The following is a 20,046-nucleotide window of genomic DNA, read 5'->3' as shown; positions in this document are numbered from 1 at the left end:
TAAAGATCTAGCTTTCTGCCAAATTTGGTATAATTTCTCTCAGCTGTTTTATCTGTCTCACTGTTCAATTTTCCTATTGAAAATTTCTTGGCGAAAACGCATTTTTGGGACCCCCCCTCTTTTCTCTGCCACCACTTGTCACTCCAAAACTTTGCAGGAAGGAGCTGAGGTGGATAAGACTTTTATTTGAAAAGTAAAAAAAATTATTAGTCAAATGGCAATAGAGTTATAAGCAAACCAAAAAATTCAATTTCCTATAGAAATGAGGTCCCAAACCACTGAGTGACGATTGCCACTGTACAGAATGTATAATATATGTGGGAGTGTGTGTGTGTTTTTTTTGTGTGTCTGTAATAATATTAAAATGCATGCTTGTGGGACTTGTGTTACAAAAAATTCTAAGTCTATTTTCTCGTAAAAAATGTACAATTTATTTTGCAAAATGTGTTCACATAAATATTAAAATGCTATGTATTATTAGCAAGAAGTAAATACAGCAGTAACATATTTATATTGTTTCACTTGTCATAATATATAAATGTTTTTTACTAAATAATATTTATTATAATTATTTTCCTACAAATAACCATCAAACAACACTGTCAGTGAAGAAACTTACGAGGAAATGGAAATAAGCTCCCAAGCTCAAGTACATGAGTCCAGTCCCCCCAACAATTTGGATAACCTACTCAGTCATGAATATGGACAGTTTGGAATCAGATGACATCACACCACCATCATCCCTTGCCGAACCAATCAAGATTTCAGCTACTGCCACTTCTTCTGCTACTGTTTCTGTGACACAAGAACATTCTATATTTGAACCTCAACCAACCAGGGCTGGGGATTGTGGGAGTAAAGAAGGACCTGAGAAGGAGGCTGAGTCCTAAGCTCAACTTTAAAAAAACTAGAGAGTGCTATGCTAAATGTCCAAATGAAGCAACATAAAGCAACATGTGATTTATCACATATGTATAGCAAAGTACAGAAAACCAATCAGGTAGGTTGGGCTCTCAGAATCTGGCAAACAGTATTCCTGACATCACAAATGCTGCCCAAGCCCTGTGCCAAACTATGACAGAAAATTGGAAAGTACACTCACATAGGCAATGCAATTGTGGCATTCGCTTTAAGTCATTTGCTTTGTCTTTTGAGAAATTAGCGACAAGTACTACATCTATGTGTTTTAAATCTTTACATATTGAAGCACAATAAAGTAAGCAAAAGTGTAACATAAATAGGGCATCGCAAATGATTAGTAATGTTTGAAAGGAAATATGAAGCCATACTTGATCTCTTGTGTCTGAAGTCAGACTACTCAAGAGTGAGGGAAGCTAGAGCATCAGTACAATTTCGATCTGGAGTGTACTTAAAACTCATGGAGAATGAGCAGAAGTTGGGAAGTGAACCCTACAGGAGGGGTGGGTGGTAGACTCCGCTCCGTTGGTGGAGTTTGCAGAGTTCTGCCTAGAGTGGGGAGTTCCGGAAATACTCCGCCAACCACTGCGTTGCAGAGTTTTTCTCACGCGTGACTTTCCGACTTTAAGTAGCAAGAGTCCTGGCATGATTTCTCAATGCGGGCGGTTGCAGCAGGTCACTACCGCTCGCATTGAGAAAGCTGCTGCTAGCGTTGAGAAAGCTGCTGCTCGCATTGAGAAAGTTGCAGCTCGTGTTGAGAAAGATGCTGCTCGCATTGAGAAAGTTGCAGCTTGTGTTGAGAAAGCTGCTGCTCGTGTTGAGAAAGATGCTGCTCACATTGAGAAAGCTACTGCTTGCATTGTGAAAGCTGCCGCTCACGTTGAGAAAGTTGCAGCTCGCGTTGAGAAAGCTACAGTTCGCATTGAGAAAGCTGCCGCTCATGTTCAGGAAGCTGCCGCTCGCGTTGAGAAAGCTTCAGGTCATGTTGAGAAAGATGCTGCTGGGATTGAGAAAGCTACTGCTTGCGTTGTGATAGCTGCCGCTCACGTTGAGAAAGTTGCAGCTCGCGTTGAGAAAGCTGCAGTTCGCATTGAGAAAGCTGCCGCTCATGTTCAGAAAGCTGCCGCTCGCGTTAAGAAAGCTTCAAGTCACGTTGAGAAAGATGCTGCTCGGATTGAGAAAGCTACTGCTTGCGTTGTGATAACTGCCGCTCACGTTGAGAAAGCTGCCACTCGCGTTGAGAAAGATACCGCTCACATTGAGAAAGCTCCTGCTTAAATCAGTGCAACGTACCAACAATGGTTAAAAACTACAGCGACTTGAAAGTGCGAACTAACTGCATTTACCAGGATGCAACGGGGTCAAACAGTGCTGAGATGACAAGCAGGGTGCTCCCGCCCCCATTTCCTGTTTCTTCAGCCTCGAGCTGACGAGCTGACGAGCTCTCCGGTGTAGCACCTGTGTGCCTTGGAAGGGTACTGTAACCTGCGACGACCTGGGCTCCTTCTCAGCAACCCCAAATACTTTTTTCATGTTCTAAAATAACTATATGCTCTCTACTGATGATGGGCTAAACCCTGAAACACTAGTGTCTAGAGATATTTGCACTGCCAGAACCAACAAATGGTTAAAAACTACAGCGACTTGAAAGTGCGAACTAACTGCATTTACCAGGATGCAACGGGGTCTAACCGCGCTGAGATGACAAGCAGGGTGCTCCCGCCCCCATTTCACCGTACCAACATTCCGCCACTCCCGTAACTCTGTGGAATCTCACAGAGATTTTAGGTAATGCCGTGGAATTATGCAGAGTGAAACTCCATGAGTTCCGCCCGCCCCTACCCTACAGGTGGGCTCCTGACCAGACAAACAAGGAGGGAAGGTAATAAAAAGGACCATTTGAAAATTATTTTGACATTAACGTGTTAAGAAATACTCCAATGTTAAATTTACATTTACTCGTTATTCATTTAATTTATTTAAAACATCTGTGATGTAACGGGAAATAAATATGGTTTCTGAAACCTATGCACAACTAGGCACTATGACTTGACGCCCTTGGGCTAAGTTAGCGCTTTATAAATGTAATATTCCTTCATTCATTCAACTCTGTTAATGTATGTATTGCAAACAATCCATTATATTAATGAAGCTATGTGTTATATTTCTTCCATGGTCTCGTCCCTCTGCCGAATGTAAATTATCTCAGGGAAATGTGTGGTGATGGAGAGAGGGACCCTCATTCCAACCAGGTCCCTGTTCAATAACGTCCTCTGGTAATAACTCGGTATTGCTATATGCTACAGAATTGCATACACAGCTATAGTTTTACAAGCAGTCTCTGGTGTGTACTCTAAAGCACCCCTGCTTTTATGAAGGAATTAAAATCTGCCCTTCACAATCCCAAATGTTCTTCCAGTTACAGTTCTGGTTGGTTTGTGGCCGGCATTACAGCCTCTCTCCCTTAGAGACCGCGGCTGTAAATACGGAGACGTGATCCAAAAATGAATGACATGAGCACTGCCCCCTGGAGGATAAAAGCAGGAGTGCAGGGTAAGTAATAAGTACTGTGCAGTGTGTGAAATAGGATGTCATGTTTGTTACTGCCCCTCATCAAGCAAACACCCCCCTCCCATGTCTCCGAAATATGAATGGGTCCGAGTACTCCCTGGATAACAGTGTCCTCCAGAATAACAATGTCTGTTACAATATATTATGAATTCCACACCACTTGAATGTCACGGGAATGATAATGATTTCTGTTTGAGTATAGATATTCAGTAGCAGAAGGCGGACATATAAGTATTTTTGTATCTTTCACTCATCCTATTATGTGAGGAAAATGATCTATTTAATACAGTTTTAATTTAGTTGACTGAAAATGGGCCGGTGTGTTTGTGTTGCTTCCAAAAATTGCTGTGGTCATATCAGCATAATCAACCCCAATGTAAAGTCTAGGTAAGTCAGGATTTTAGCAGACGTTAGTTTTTGCCGAAAACCGCTTTTAAAGCCAAAAAAGCGGAGATAAGGCCCTTGTTGATATGCCCCCTGAACACAGCATTCTCCAAAATGCCACCATCAAAAATCACAGAGGTTTGTTAACTTCCTGAGCAAGCAGACGTACAGAGCGTAAAACTTGAACGTACAGGGCTCCAAGTCATTAATTAAATCAAAAATGGCAGCCATGCTCCGTCTGTCTGCCCCATAACCTCCTCCTCTGTTTGGTTCAATAAAGTAACACTCTGTTTGAAAATGAACTATTGTCCTTAGTATAGAGCTCAGCACAAGCCTCCTGGCCCCCATCTCACAGAGTGCCGCAATTGTGGGTGTTTGGGCTGGACTTCAGATGGCTTTGACACCTTACGCCTGGTTAGCACCGGCTTCCACCTTGTAGTAACCCGCACATGCTGTTTGGCATTCCCGGACGCATTTGCAGTTGGTGAATGGTTTGTACAGAGAAATACCAATACGTAAATTACAAACCCTAAATCTCAAAAAGCGTTTTGTAATTTCCTACATATTCGGTTTCATCTGCAAAATTAAGCAATACGGAATTCCTATCTTCTGGTTTGCAAACTGGTTTCCTAAAGCTGTGTACATGAAACATGAGATCCTGTATCATGTTTCGGGAATAAACTTGAATTGTCTTAAGACAGTATCAGAGAGACCTCGAAGGAGAGTAAGCTATATGTCCATTGGATGTATGTCATCACAACGCATGCTTTTACTCTGCATGCCATTACAACGCAGTTTTTACAACGCAAGTCGTTACAACGCCTTGCGTTGGGGGGCGCTGGATAGTGAATAGTTTAATTTTCTATTCCAACTCCAGTCCCCGTGGATAGTAGGGAAGGTGTTGGACAGAAAATTAAACTATTCCCTATCCTACAGTGCCCTCCAGCGCAAGTCGTTGTAAAGACTTGCGTTGTAATAGCTGTGTTGTAATGGTAGTGCGGAGTAAAAGTTGCATTGTAATGGATGTTTCCGATGTCCATTGCGCCACCGGTGTGTCACTTTTTGACGCACCAATGGCACAGTCTGCCTGCCCATATTTACAAGGCCACATACAGTCTCCCTGCATGGCTTTTCATGGCCTTATAACTATGCACCCTTTCACTCATTACCCTGCCTGCAAGGGGCGTCCCATGATTGTTGCTGTGGGTTTCCCCGTGCAACATCCATGAAACCTGACGCATTCACAGATCTACAAAGTGTCATAAACCTGGGAATGCCTCAGAATCCCACGACTCCCCAGGGGAGGAGTAAGGAGGTTCCACAGGAAGAAATACTTTTATTTCTCCTTGTTTTTTGTCCTTTCGGTGCGTGCTGCATTCTGCAACATACTTTGAAAGAGAAAATCTCCTTTAATGATTATTTAGGTGCAGGAAGGGGCACCTTCCTGCACAGAAACAACCATCCCTGCAACGCATGCACCCTTTCACCATGTTGCAATGGTGTCTACGCTGGTGCAAAACTGCTGTTTGTGCACCGGCACAGGGGAGAAGGACAGGAATGTGCGTATCTTGTAGATACGGCACGTTCCTGAACTTTTATTTTGATGCACAGCAGAGCAGCAGGAAGGCCTGCGGCGCCGTCACGCATCAATATATAGTAAACGAGGCCTTAGATTCTAGGCTATGTGGGAACAGAAAGGGTCCTTATCACCTTTACAGACTGCTGATAGTGTCACTATGGGATTATTTTATTCAAGAGTAGTATACTACACTTAGGAAATTGAATCTTTGGAATGATTGGGTCCTCTACTATCCTGATGAATATTTGTTTATGTTAAAGCTGAAGAAACAACCTCAAATGCACTTCACATACAGAGAGGGTAGGCTCACAATAATAGAAGGTAGTTGTTTTTATCAGAGGAGGGAGCGAGGATATCCTAATTTATCAATGCATGGTGGGGGGCCACCAGCTGTGACTACACCTGGTGGCTCCTGCCCTCGGAAGCCCACCCACCGCAATGGACCATACGCACAACCTCGGCATTATACTGGACTCATTACTCACCATGAATCGACAGATTAATGCTGTGTCCTCCGCATGCTTCAACACCCTCCACATGCTATGCAAGACGTTCAAGTGGATCCCCCGACTCCAGGAAAACCGTCACTCACACACTTGCCACCAGCAGACTGGACTACGGCAACGCCCTCTATGCTGGAATCAACAAAAAACTCCTCCGCAGACTCCAGACCGTCCAGAACGCCGCAGCCAGACTAATCCTTAATATCCTACAGCACAACCACATCACCCAACACCTCCACAGCATCCACTGGCTCTCCGTCAAAAGAAGAATAACTTTCACGCTGCTCATGAACGCCTACCAGGTCCACCACAACACTGGACCTCAATACCTCAATGGCCGCATCTCCTTCCACGTCTTCAAGAGAAACCTCCGCTCAGCCAATCTCTCCCTAGCCACCGTCTCATACTTCTACAGGAACAGAGCGGGTGGAAGGTCCTTCTCCTACTTCGCAGCCAAGACCTGGAACGAACTCTGACAAAGCCGAACTTCACCAATTCAGGAAGGAGCTCAAGACCTGGCTCTTCGAATAACCCCAACGGAGTTGCTCACACCTATCCCTCAGCACATAGAGACCCTCACGGGTGAGTAGCGCACTCTACAAAACCACGATTGATTGATTGATTGAAAGCATAAGGGACTGTTGTATCCCCCTATTTTCTATGCCCAGTGTTGACTTTTTTAGATCCTAGTAGGTGTCTCCACAGTCTTATGCCAACTGCTGGTGCCCTAGAGTGAGATGACGAGCATCTGACATTCCTAAGTCCTTCAGCCTAATGCGCTACACGCCAACTACATGGACTGCCTCTACTTGTCGACTGTCCCCAGAAAGGCTGAGGAGGCGACCAAGAGGGTTCCAGCAAGGGAGATTGTAGGGGAGAGGGTCTCGGCATCTTCTCTCAGCTATAGAGGGTCACAATTCCAGCTAGGCAACAATGCACACCTAATGGTCTGGAGAGACAGCCTCGAGCAGTGCACGTAGGAGGGGTCGCCACCAGAAGGGCTGTGACCTCAGGAAGTGATGGGTGGATCGCCGCTACTGGTCCATGGTCAAGGACATGGGGAGGGTCAGCAACACCAAGCAAAGACCATCTCCGGGCTCACTCCTCTGCAGAGGGAATCCCTGGAAAAGACCCAGCAGGAGCAGAAACGTCATGGAGAGCACCTTTGCTTAGCAATGCCATGTGTACCACTGCACATGGCATCAGCTGGGACCTCTTCTCTAATTCTGTGCCATTTAAACGCTGTAAGGTCATTTAATGCATACTCTAGCATGGACATGAGGCACTCTTGTCTACAGACATTACTTGTTCTTTTCTCAGCCAATCATGTGGCTTTGACACATGACTTGTGTAGGTCAAGTCCTCACATTTTTTACTTTTGAGGTCCAGTGTCCCAGTGATGATGTTGGCAGCTGTCAGAACAGACCTCAGTGAGGTTTTCAGGGAAGGACAGGCTGTCCCTTAGACTTTATGGCCAGTGGGACAAGGGGGCATGCGTGGTACCCCCCTTTTTAGATGTGATCTGAAATGCACGTTTGAGTGTTTAGTCCTTCATTGAAGTGCTCATAATGCATACTCTTTCATTGGTATCATCACTCAGTGACATAAACAACTGAACATTTCCCCCCCCCCAATCTCCACTTGTACAGGTAAAAGCCAACAGGACTCCTGGCAGCGGCTTAGGACCCGGTACGCAGGGCGGGCACCGATCACCGGAGCATCAGTGGGGGGTGAGGAGTCCTCATGGACAGCACAGGGGATGCCCGGATCCCTGCTAAGATGTACAAGAGCAAGCGTAAAATATCTTGGGCGGTGGGCATCCAGGGATAGGTGGTGAACCTGGACGCCCCACGTGCAGGGCCGATACTGACGAAGGTGGTCCCCCCTGGTGAGGGAAAGAAAATGGTGTCCGAGGAAAAGGGTGCAATGACATCGCAGCCTAAGCCGACAAGATCATCGCCAAAATGTTGTAGTATGAAGTCCACAGGAAACAGTTAGTGATTCCAGAAGGTATCTTTTTGAGGATAAGGTTACAGACCATACAACACCCACCACTCCTATCACTCTGCCAGCCGCAGACCAGCCGTCGAGGACATGTTTTGCTCGGGCACTGATCAGCCCTTTGTATTCCTCCCACCCCAGACCAATCTAGCATCTCCCAGGAGCTGGTCAGAGAAGTGTTGAGGCAGCTGTGGCTGGGCAGGAAGGAATCCTGAGGACAGCTGAGAGGAGGGCTGCTGCCCTGAAGGATGGTCAGCCTACCCAGCACAAGGAGCTCCCATGCCTCCTCTCCTCTTGGATAACATCCATGTCTGCTCCCAGAATCCTCCTTTCTCTCCCCTTGTTATGTTTGTCAACATCACACATTCCACCACCCTTGTCCCTGCCCTGCTGGACTTGACCTTGACTGTGTGATTGGCCTAGTCACATTTGCAAAGGCTGATATATTTCGCTAGTGTGATGTGGTCTCACGCCCTGGCGGGCTCTGCTGCTGTCGTGGTTGCATGGTCTGAAGGAGACACTGCCCAATGGGGTCAGATGAAAACCTGATTGAGCCTCTGATGGGAACTCAGCTACCACTTGTGTGCCAACAAACATGTCCTTCGTTTGTTTCCTGTCACCTTTCCATTTTCCTAATCTCCTTCACGGTACTACCCCAAGTATATGGTGACCCGCCAAGTGGCCTTCTTCTCTGCTCCACTGAGGGACTATGGAATGATATCCCTCCACGTGGTCTTCTTCTCAGCTCCACAGAGGGAGGATGGTATGACGTCCCACCACGTGGTCTTCTTCTCAGCTCCACAGAGGGAGGATGGTATGACGTCCCACCACGTGGCCTTCTCCTCAGCTCCACTGAGGGAGGATGGTATGACGTCCCACCACGTGGTCTTCTTCTCAGCTCCACAGAGGGAGGATGGTATGACGCCCCACCACGTGGCCTTCTTCTCAGCTCCACTGAGGGAGGATGGTATGACGTCCCACCACGTGGCCTTCCTCTCAGCTCCACTGAGGGAGGATGGTATGACGTCCCACCACGTGGCCTTCTTCGGAGCTCCACTGAAGGAGGATGGTATTACGTCCCACCACGTGGCCTTCTTATGAGCTCCACTGAAGGAGGATGGTATGACGTCCCACCACGTGGCCTTCTTCTCAGCTCCACTGAGGGAGGATGGTATGACGTCCCACCACGTGGCCTTCTTCTGAGCTCCACTGAAGGAGGATGGTATGACGTCCCACCACGTGGCCTTCTTCTGAGCTCCACTGAAGGAGGATGGTATGACGTCCCACCATATGGTCTTCTTCTGAGCTCCACTGAGGGAGGACGGTATGACGTCCCACCACGTGGCCTTCTTCTGAGCTCCACTGAAGGAGGATGGTATGACGTCCCACCACGTGGCCTTCTTCTCAGCTCCACTGAGGGAGGATGGTATGACGTCCCACCACGTGGCCTTCTTCTGAGCTCCACTGAAGGAGGATGGTATGACGTCCCACCACGTGGCCTTCTTCTGAGCTCCACTGAAGGAGGATAGTATGACGTCCCACCACGTGGCCTTCTTCTCAGCTCCACTAAGGAAGGATGGTATGACGTCCCACCACGTGGCCTTCTTCTCAGGTCCACTGAGGTAGGATGGTATGACGTCCCGCCACGTGGTCTTCTTAGCTCCACTGAGGGATGGAGGATGGTATGACATCCCACCACGTGGTCTCCTCAGCTCCACTGAGGGAGGATGATATGAAGTCCCACCGCGTGGTCTTCTCAGCTCCACTGCGGGAGGATGGTATGACGTCCCACCACGTGGCCTTCTTCTCAGCTCCACTGAAGGAGGATGGTATGACGTCCCACCACATGACCTTCTTCTGAGCTCCACTGAAGGAGGATGGTATGACGTCCCACCACGTGGCCTTCTTCTTAGCTCCACTGAGGGAGGATGGTATGACGTCCCACCACGTGGTCTTCTTCTGAGCTCCACTGAAGGAGGATGGTATGACGTCCCACCACGTGGCCTTCTTCTCAGCTCCACTAAGGAAGGATGGTATGACGTCCCACCACGTGGCCTTCTTCTCAGGTCCACTGAGGGAGGATGGTATGACGTCCCGCCACGTGGTCTCCTCAGCTCCACTGAGGTAGGATGATATGAAGTCCCACCGCGTGGTCTTCTCAGCTCCACTGCGGGAGGATGGTATGACGTCCCACCACGTGGCCTTCTTCTCAGCTCCACTGAGGGAGGATGGTATGACGTCCCACCACGTGGCCTTCTTCTGAGCTCCACTGAAGGAGGATGGTATGACGTCCCACCACATGACCTTCTTCTGAGCTCCACTGAAGGAGAATGGTATGACGTCCCACCACGTGGCCTTCTTCTCAGCTCCACTGAGGGAGGATGGTATGACGTCCCACCACGTGGCCTTCTTCTTAGCTCCACTGAGGGAGGATGGTATGACGTCCCACCACGTGGTCTTCTTCTGAGCTCCACTGAAGGAGGATGGTATGACGTCCCACCACGTGGCCTTCTTCTCAGCTCCACTAAGGAAGGATGGTATGACGTCCCACCACGTGGCCTTCTTCTCAGGTCCACTGAGGGAGGATGGTATGACGTCCCGCCACGTGGTCTCCTCAGCTCCACTGAGGGAGGATGATATGAAGTCCCACCGCGTGGTCTTCTCAGCTCCACTGCGGGAGGATGGTATGACGTCCCACCACGTGGCCTTCTTCTCAGCTCCACTGAAGGAGGATGGTATGACGTCCCACCACGTGGCCTTCTTCTCAGCTCCACTGAGGGAGGATGGTATGACGTCCCACCACGTGGCCTTTTTCTGAGCTCCACTGAAGGAGGATGGTATGACGTCCCACCACGTGGCCTTCTTCTCAGCTCCACTGAGGGAGGATGGTATGACGTCCCACCACGGGGCCTTCTTCTCAGCTCCACTGAGGGAGGATGGTATGACATCCCACCACGTGGTCTTCTTCTCAGCTCCACTGAGAGAGGATGGTATGACACCCTGCCACGTGGTCTTCTCAGCTCCATTGAGCGAGATGGTATGATGTGCAACCACCTCGTCTTCTTCTCAGCTCCACTGAGGGAGGATGGTATGACGTCCCACCACATGGCCTTCTTCTTGTTGGATTCCACTTAGCCCAAGCACTGCAGGAACGAAGCATGCACCAGTCCCCTTCCCCTGCCCACTGGCCACTCACAAGATAACCACTATGAGTAAGCCAATGAACCTGAAAAGAGGGTGGTATTAGAGGACACACCAGGTCTTCCACCCTTAGATAACGATAGGACACAGCTCCCTCCTCCATGCTTCTGCACCTATATAAAACAGAAAAACAACACACCCCTCATAAGTAAAAGCTACACACTGCACTGTCCCAATACCAGTGACCATGTCCTGCCACAACATTCACAAGTTCTCTTACCAGTGGGCAGCGCAGGCTTTGCTTCATGAAGGCACTGGGCACAGAAGAACAGTAGGCAATTCAAGACAGCAACTCTTGAATCGACAGGCCAATCAGGAGCTCATTCATAATATGTCCTTCGTTTTTTCAAAATCGTTATACGTGTAAAAAGGGGAAAAAAGGACTGAGACAAACTATGTCTTATACCAAAAAAAAAAACTTCGGTTTTTGAAAAAGGGGAACAGGGACTGATGGCAGGGACTCGGGAACACCGAGAATCCCAGCGTTCAAGAAATGAGCCCTTCGCGGAATGACCCGAAACGTCACTTCCGCCAAAACGATGTGGAACGGTGTCTAAGCGAAGACGCGCTGGAGAAAACCCACACGCTAGGAAAACTCCTAGCGTTCCACACTAACACAAGGGCACATAACTAACAACAATACCTGGCGAACGGGAGCCCCCGAACACCAATAATGAACGCTGGGAAAAGGACAAGGGAGGGAAAGGAAACACGAAAAACGGGACGGGGAACTGACTAACTACGGAAGCAAACGGAGACACAAACAGGGGAGGCAATGGCAAGGACAAAAACTCTTCTCACGAGCCTGTGAGAAAGGAGGGGGAAAAAATATCCAGAACAACAGGAAAGCTTCCAGCCAGCAAACAGCAATCAGGAGAGCAGGATACCAGAATCCATACAATGGCAATATCAAGCAAGGAGACAAAGGTAGGACCAACCTTTATCCCACTGCCCACAGGTCATGTGATGTCAGTACATGGTCACAAAGAGAGGACTAGCCCCAGACCCTAACACTTCTCAGCTCCACTGAGGGAGGATGGTATGACATCCCACCACGTGGCCTTCTTCTCAGCTCCCCTGAGGGAGGATGGTATGACGTCCCACCACGTGGCCTTCTTCTCAGCTCCACTGAGGGAGGATGGTATGACGTCCCACCACGTGGCCTTCTTCTCAGCTCCACTGAGGGAGGATGGTATGACGTCCCACCACGTGGCCCTCTTCTCAGCTCCACTGAGGGAGGATGGTATGATGTCCCACCACGTGGCCTTCTTCTCAGCTCCACTGAAGGAGGATGGTATGACATCCCACCACGTGGCCTTCTTCTCAGCTCCACTGAGGGAGGATGGTATGACGTCCCACCACGTGGCATTCTTCTCAGCTCCACGGAGGGAGGATGGTATGACGTCCCACCACGTGGCCTTCTTCTCAGCTCCACTGAGGGAGGATGGTATGAAGTCCCACCAAGTGGCCTTTTCCCAGCTCCACTGAGGGAGGACGGTATGACATCCCACCACGTGCCTTCTTCTCAGCTCCACTGAGGGAGGATGGTATGAAGTCCCGCCACGTGGCCTTTTCTCAGCTCCACTGAGGGAGGACGGTATGACATCCCACCACGTGGCCTTCTTCTCAGCACCACTGAGGGAGCATGGTATGACATCCCACCACGTGGTCTTCTTCTCAGCTCCACTGAGGGAGGATGGTATGACGTCCCGCCACGTGGTCTTCTTAGCTCCACTGAGGGATGGAGGATGGTATGACGTCCCGCCACGTGGTCTTCTTCTCAGCTCCACTGAGGGAGGATGGTATGACGTCCCACCACGTGGCCTTCTTGTCAGCTCCACTGAGGGAGGATGGTATGACGTCCCACCACGTGGCCTTCTTGTCAGCTCCAATGAGGAAGGATGGTATGACGTCCCGCCACGTGGTCTTCTTAGCTCCACTGAGGGATGGAGGATGGTATGACGTACAGCCACGTGGTCTTCTCAGCTCCACTGAGAGAGGATGATATGACGTCCCACCACGTGGCCTTCTTCTCAGCTCCACTGAGGGAGGATGGTATGACGTCCCACCACGTGGCCTTCTTCTCAGCTCCACTGAGGGAGGATGGTATGATGTCCCACCACGTGGCCTTCTTCTCAGCTCCACTGAAGGAGGATGGTATGACATCCCAACACGTGGCCTTCTTCTCAGCTCCACTGAGGGAGGATGGTATGACGTCCCACCACGTGGCCTTCTTCTCAGCTCCACTGAGGGAGGATGGTATGACGTCCCACCACGTGGCCTTCTTCTCAGCTCCACTGAGGGAGGATGGTATGAAGTCCCACCAAGTGGCCTTTTCCCAGCTCCACTGAGGGAGGACGGTATGACATCCCACCACGTGCCTTCTTCTCAGCTCCACTGAGGGAGGATGGTATGAAGTCCCACAACGTGGCCTTTTCTCAGCTCCACTGAGGGAGGACGGTATGACATCCCACCACGTGGCCTTCTTCTCAGCACCACTGAGGGAGGATGGTATGACATCCCACCACGTGGTCTTCTTCTCAGCTCCACTGAGGGAGGATGGTATGACGTCCCGCCACGTGGTCTTCTTAGCTCCACTGAGGGATGGAGGATGGTATGACGTCCCGCCACGTGGTCTTCTTCTCAGCTCCACTGAGGGAGGATGGTATGACGTCCCACCACGTGGCCTTCTTGTCAGCTCCAATGAGGAAGGATGGTATGACGTCCCGCCACGTGGTCTTCTTAGCTCCACTGAGGGATGGAGGATGGTATGACGTACAGCCACGTGGTCTTCTCAGCTCCACTGAGGGAGGATGATATGACGTCCCACCGCGTGGTCTTCTCAGCTCCATTGCGGGAGGATGGTATGACGTCCCACCACGTGGCCTTCTTTTTCAGCTCCATTGAAGGAGGATGGTATGACGTCCCACCACATGGCCTTCTTCTGAGCTCCACTGAAGGAGGATGGTATGACGTCCCACCACGTGGCCTTCTTCTCAGCTCCACTGAGGGAGGATGGTATGACGTCCCACCACGTTGCCTTATTCAGAGCTCCACTGAAGGAGGATGGTATGACGTCCCACCACGTGGCCTTCTTTTCAGCTCCACTGAGGGAGGATGGTATGACGTCCCACCACATGGCCTTCCTCTCAGCTCCACTGAGGGAGGATGGTATGACATCCCACCACGTGGTCTTCTTCTCAGCTCCACTGAGAGAGGATGGTATGACATCCCGCCACGTGGTCTTCTCAGCTCCATTGAGCGAGGATGATATGATGTGCAACCACCTCGTCTTCTTCTCAGCTCCACTGAGGGAGGATGGTATGAAGTCCCACCAAGTGGCCTTTTCCCAGCTCCACTGAGGGAGGACGGTATGACATCCCACCACGTGCCTTCTTCTCAGCTCCACTGAGGGAGGATGGTATGAAGTCCCGCCACGTGGCCTTTTCTCAGCTCCACTGAGGGAGGACGGTATGACATCCCACCACGTGGCCTTCTTCTCAGCACCACTGAGGGAGCATGGTATGACATCCCACCACGTGGTCTTCTTCTCAGCTCCACTGAGGGAGGATGGTATGACGTCCCGCCACGTGGTCTTCTTAGCTCCACTGAGGGATGGAGGATGGTATGACGTCCCGCCACGTGGTCTTCTTCTCAGCTCCACTGAGGGAGGATGGTATGACGTCCCACCACGTGGCCTTCTTGTCAGCTCCACTGAGGGAGGATGGTATGACGTCCCACCACGTGGCCTTCTTGTCAGCTCCAATGAGGAAGGATGGTATGACGTCCCGCCACGTGGTCTTCTTAGCTCCACTGAGGGATGGAGGATGGTATGACGTACAGCCACGTGGTCTTCTCAGCTCCACTGAGAGAGGATGATATGACGTCCCACCACGTGGCCTTCTTCTCAGCTCCACTGAGGGAGGATGGTATGACGTCCCACCACGTGGCCTTCTTCTCAGCTCCACTGAGGGAGGATGGTATGATGTCCCACCACGTGGCCTTCTTCTCAGCTCCACTGAAGGAGGATGGTATGACATCCCAACACGTGGCCTTCTTCTCAGCTCCACTGAGGGAGGATGGTATGACGTCCCACCACGTGGCCTTCTTCTCAGCTCCACTGAGGGAGGATGGTATGACGTCCCACCACGTGGCCTTCTTCTCAGCTCCACTGAGGGAGGATGGTATGAAGTCCCACCAAGTGGCCTTTTCCCAGCTCCACTGAGGGAGGACGGTATGACATCCCACCACGTGCCTTCTTCTCAGCTCCACTGAGGGAGGATGGTATGAAGTCCCACAACGTGGCCTTTTCTCAGCTCCACTGAGGGAGGACGGTATGACATCCCACCACGTGGCCTTCTTCTCAGCACCACTGAGGGAGGATGGTATGACATCCCACCACGTGGTCTTCTTCTCAGCTCCACTGAGGGAGGATGATATGACGTCCCGCCACGTGGTCTTCTTAGCTCCACTGAGGGATGGAGGATGGTATGACGTCCCGCCACGTGGTCTTCTTCTCAGCTCCACTGAGGGAGGATGGTATGACGTCCCACCACGTGGCCTTCTTGTCAGCTCCAATGAGGAAGGATGGTATGACGTCCCGCCACGTGGTCTTCTTAGCTCCACTGAGGGATGGAGGATGGTATGACGTACAGCCACGTGGTCTTCTCAGCTCCACTGAGGGAGGATGATATGACGTCCCACCGCGTGGTCTTCTCAGCTCCATTGCGGGAGGATGGTATGACGTCCCACCACGTGGCCTTCTTTTTCAGCTCCATTGAAGGAGGATGGTATGACGTCCCACCACATGGCCTTCTTCTGAGCTCCACTGAAGGAGGATGGTATGACGTCCCACCACGTGGCCTTCTTCTCAGCTCCACTGAGGGAGGATGGTATGACGTCCCACCACGTTGCCTTATTCAGAGCTCCACTGAAGGAGGATGGTATGACGTCCCACCACGTGGCCTTCTTCTCAGCTCCACTGAGGGAGGACGGTATGACGTCCCACCACGTGGCCTTCCTCTCAGCTCCACTGAGGGAGGATGGTATGATGTGCAACCACCTCGTCTTCTTCTCAGCTCCACTGAGGGAGGATGGTATGACGTCCCACCACATGGCCTTCTTCTCAGCTCCTCTGAGGGAGGATGGTATGATGTCCCACCACGCGGCCTTCTTCTCAGCTCCTCTGAGGGAGGATGGTATGACGTCCCACCACATGGCCTTCATCTCAGCTCCACTGAGGGAGGATGGTATGATGTCCCACCACGTGGCCATCTTCTCAGCTCCACTGAAGGAGGATGGTATGACGTCCCACCACATGGCCTTCTTCTCAGCTCCACTGAGGGAGGATGGTATGACGTCCCACCACGCGGCCTTCTTCTCAGCTCCACTGAAGGAGGATGGTATGACGTCCCACCACGTGGCCTTCTTCTCAGCTCCACTGAGGGAGGATGGTATGACGTCCCACCACATGGCCTTCTTCTCAGCTCCACTGAGGGAGGATGGTATGACGTCCCACCACATGGCCTTCTTCTCAGCTCCTCTGAGGGAGGATGGTATGACATCCCACCATGTGGCCTTCTTCTCAGCTCCACTGAAGGAGGATGGTATGACGTCCCACCGCGTGGTCTTCTCAGCTCCATTGCGGGAGGATGGTATGACGTCCCACCACGTGGCCTTCTTTTTCAGCTCCATTGAAGGAGGATGGTATGACGTCCCACCACGTGGCCTTCTTCTGAGCTCCACTGAAGGAGGATGGTATGACGTCCCACCACGTGGCCTTCTTCTCAGCTCCACTGAGGGAGGATGGTATGACGTCCCACCACGTTGCCTTATTCAGAGCTCCACTGAAGGAGGATGGTATGACGTCCCACCACGTGGCCTTCTTTTCAGCTCCACTGAGGGAGGATGGTATGACGTCCCACCACATGGCCTTCCTCTCAGCTCCACTGAGGGAGGATGGTATGACGTCCCACCACGTGGCCTTCTTCTCAGCTCCTCTGAGGGAGGATGGTATGACATCCCACCACGTGGTCTTCTTCTCAGCTCCACTGAGAGAGGATGGTATGACATCCCGCCACGTGGTCTTCTCAGCTCCATTGAGCGAGGATGATATGATGTGCAACCACCTCGTCTTCTTCTCAGCTCCACTGAGGGAGGATGGTATGACGTCCCACCACATGGCCTTCTTCTCAGCTCCTCTGAGGGAGGATGGTATGATGTCCCACCACGTGGCCTTCTTCTCAGCTCCACTGAGGTAGGATGGTATGATGTCCCACCACGTGGCCTTCTTCTCAGCTCCACTGAGGGAGGATGGTATGACGTCCCACCACATGGCCTTCTTCTCAGCTCCTCTGAGGGAGGATGGTATGATGTCCCACCACGCGGCCTTCTTCTCAGCTCCTCTGAGGGAGGATGGTATGACGTCCCACCACATGGCCTTCTTCTCAGCTCCACTGAGGGAGGATGGTATGACGTCCCACCACATGGCCTTCTTCTCAGCTCCTCTGAGGGAGGATGGTATGACATCCCACCATGTGGCCTTCTTCTCAGCTCCACTGAAGGAGGATGGTATGACGTCCCACCGCGTGGTCTTCTCAGCTCCATTGCGGGAGGATGGTATGACGTCCCACCACGTGGCCTTCTTTTTCAGCTCCATTGAAGGAGGATGGTATGACGTCCCACCACATGGCCTTCTTCTGAGCTCCACTGAAGGAGGATGGTATGACGTCCCACCACGTGGCCTTCTTCTCAGCTCCACTGAGGGAGGATGGTATGACGTCCCACCACGTTGCCTTATTCAGAGCTCCACTGAAGGAGGATGGTATGACGTCCCACCACGTGGCCTTCTTTTCAGCTCCACTGAGGGAGGATGGTATGACGTCCCACCACATGGCCTTCTTCTCAGCTCCTCTGAGGGAGGATGGTATGACATCCCACCACGTGGTCTTCTTCTCAGCTCCACTGAGGGAGTATGGTATGACATCCCACCACGTGGCCTTCTTCTCAGCTCCACTGAGGGAGGATGGTATGATGTCCCACCACGTGGCCTTCTTCTCAGCTCCACTGAGGTAGGATGGTATGATGTCCCACCACGTGGCCTTCTTCTCAGCTCCACTGAGGGAGGATGGTATCACGTCCCACCACGTGGCCTTCTTCTCAGCTCCACTGAGGGAGGATGGTATGACGTCCCACCACGTTGCCTTATTCAGAGCTCCACTGAAGGAGGATGGTATGACGTCCCACCACGTGGCCTTCTTTTCAGCTCCACTGAGGGAGGATGGTATGACGTCCCACCACATGGCCTTCCTCTCAGCTCCACTGAGGGAGGATGGTATAAAGTCCCACCACGTGGCCTTCTTCTCAGCTCCTCTGAGGGAGGACGGTATGACATCCCACCACGTGGCCTTCTTCTCAGCTCCACTGAGGGAGGACGGTATGACATCCCACCACGTGGTCTTCTTCTCAGCTCCACTGAGAGAGGATGGTATGACATCCCGCCACGTGGTCTTCTCAGCTCCATTGAGCGAGGATGATATGATGTGCAACCACCTCGTCTTCTTCTCAGCTCCACTGAGGGAGGATGGTATGACGTCCCACCACATGGCCTTCCTCTCAGCTCCACTGAGGGAGGATGGTATGACGTCCCACCACATGGCCTTCTTCTCAGCTCCACTGAGGGAGGATGGTATGACGTCCCACCACGTGGCCTTCTTCTCAGCTCCACTGAAGGAGGATGGTATGATGTCCCACCACGTGGCCTTCTTCTCAGCTCCACTGAGGGAGGATGGTATGACGTCCCACCACATGGCCTTCTTCTCAGCTCCTCTGAGGGAGGATGGTATGACATCCCACCACGTGGTCTTCTTCTCAGCTCCACTGAGGGAGGATGGTATGACATCCCACCACGTGGCCTTCTTCTCAGCTCCACTGAGGGAGGATGGTATGATGTCCCACCACGTGGCCTTCTTCTCAGCTCCACTGAGGTAGGATGGTATGATGTCCCACCACGTGGCCTTCTTCTCAGCTCCACTGAGGGAGGATGGTATCACGTCCCACCACGTGGCCTTCTTCTCAGCTCCACTGAGGGAGGATGGTATGAAGTCCCACCACGTGGCCTTTTCCCAGCTCCACTGAGGGAGGACGGTATGACTTCCCACCACGTGGCCTTCTTCTCAGCTCCACTGAGGGAGGATGGTATGACGTCCCACCACGTGGTCTTCTTCTCAGCTCCACTGAGGGAGTATGGTATGACGTCCCACCACGTGGCCTTCTACTCAGCTCCACTGAGGGAGGATGGTATAAAGTCCCGCCATGTGGCCTTCTTCTCAGCTCCACTGAGGGAGGATGGTATGATGTCCCACCACGTGGTCTTCTTCTCAGCTCCACTGAGGGAGTGTGGTATGACATCCCACCACATGGCCTTTTCTCAGCTCCACTGAGGAAGGATGGTATGACGTCCCACCACGTGGCCTTTTCTCAGCTCCACTGAGGGAGGATGGTATGACGCCCCACCATGTGGTCTTCTTCTCAGCTCCACTGAGGGAGTATGGTATGACATCCCACCACGTGGCCTTTTCTCAGCTACAATGAGGGAGGATAGTATGAAGTCCCGCCACATGGCCTTTTCTCAGCTCCACTGAGGGAGGACGGTATGACATCCCACCATGTGGCCTTCTTCTCAGCTCCACTGAGGGAGGATTGTATGACGTCCCACCACGTGGCCTTCTTCTCAGCTCCACTGAGGGAGGATGGTATGAAGTCCCGCCACTTGGCCTTTTCTCAGCTCCACTGAGGGAGGACGGTATGGCATCCCACCACGTGGCCTTCTTCTCAGCTCCACTGAGGGAGTGTGGTATGACATCCCACCACGTGGCCTTTTCTCAGCTC

This window comes from Lissotriton helveticus, chromosome 11 (genome assembly GCF_964261635.1).
Source record: "Lissotriton helveticus chromosome 11, aLisHel1.1, whole genome shotgun sequence".
Taxonomy (NCBI): Eukaryota; Metazoa; Chordata; class Amphibia; order Caudata; family Salamandridae; genus Lissotriton; species Lissotriton helveticus.
This window is presented reverse-complemented; position numbering follows the sequence as displayed.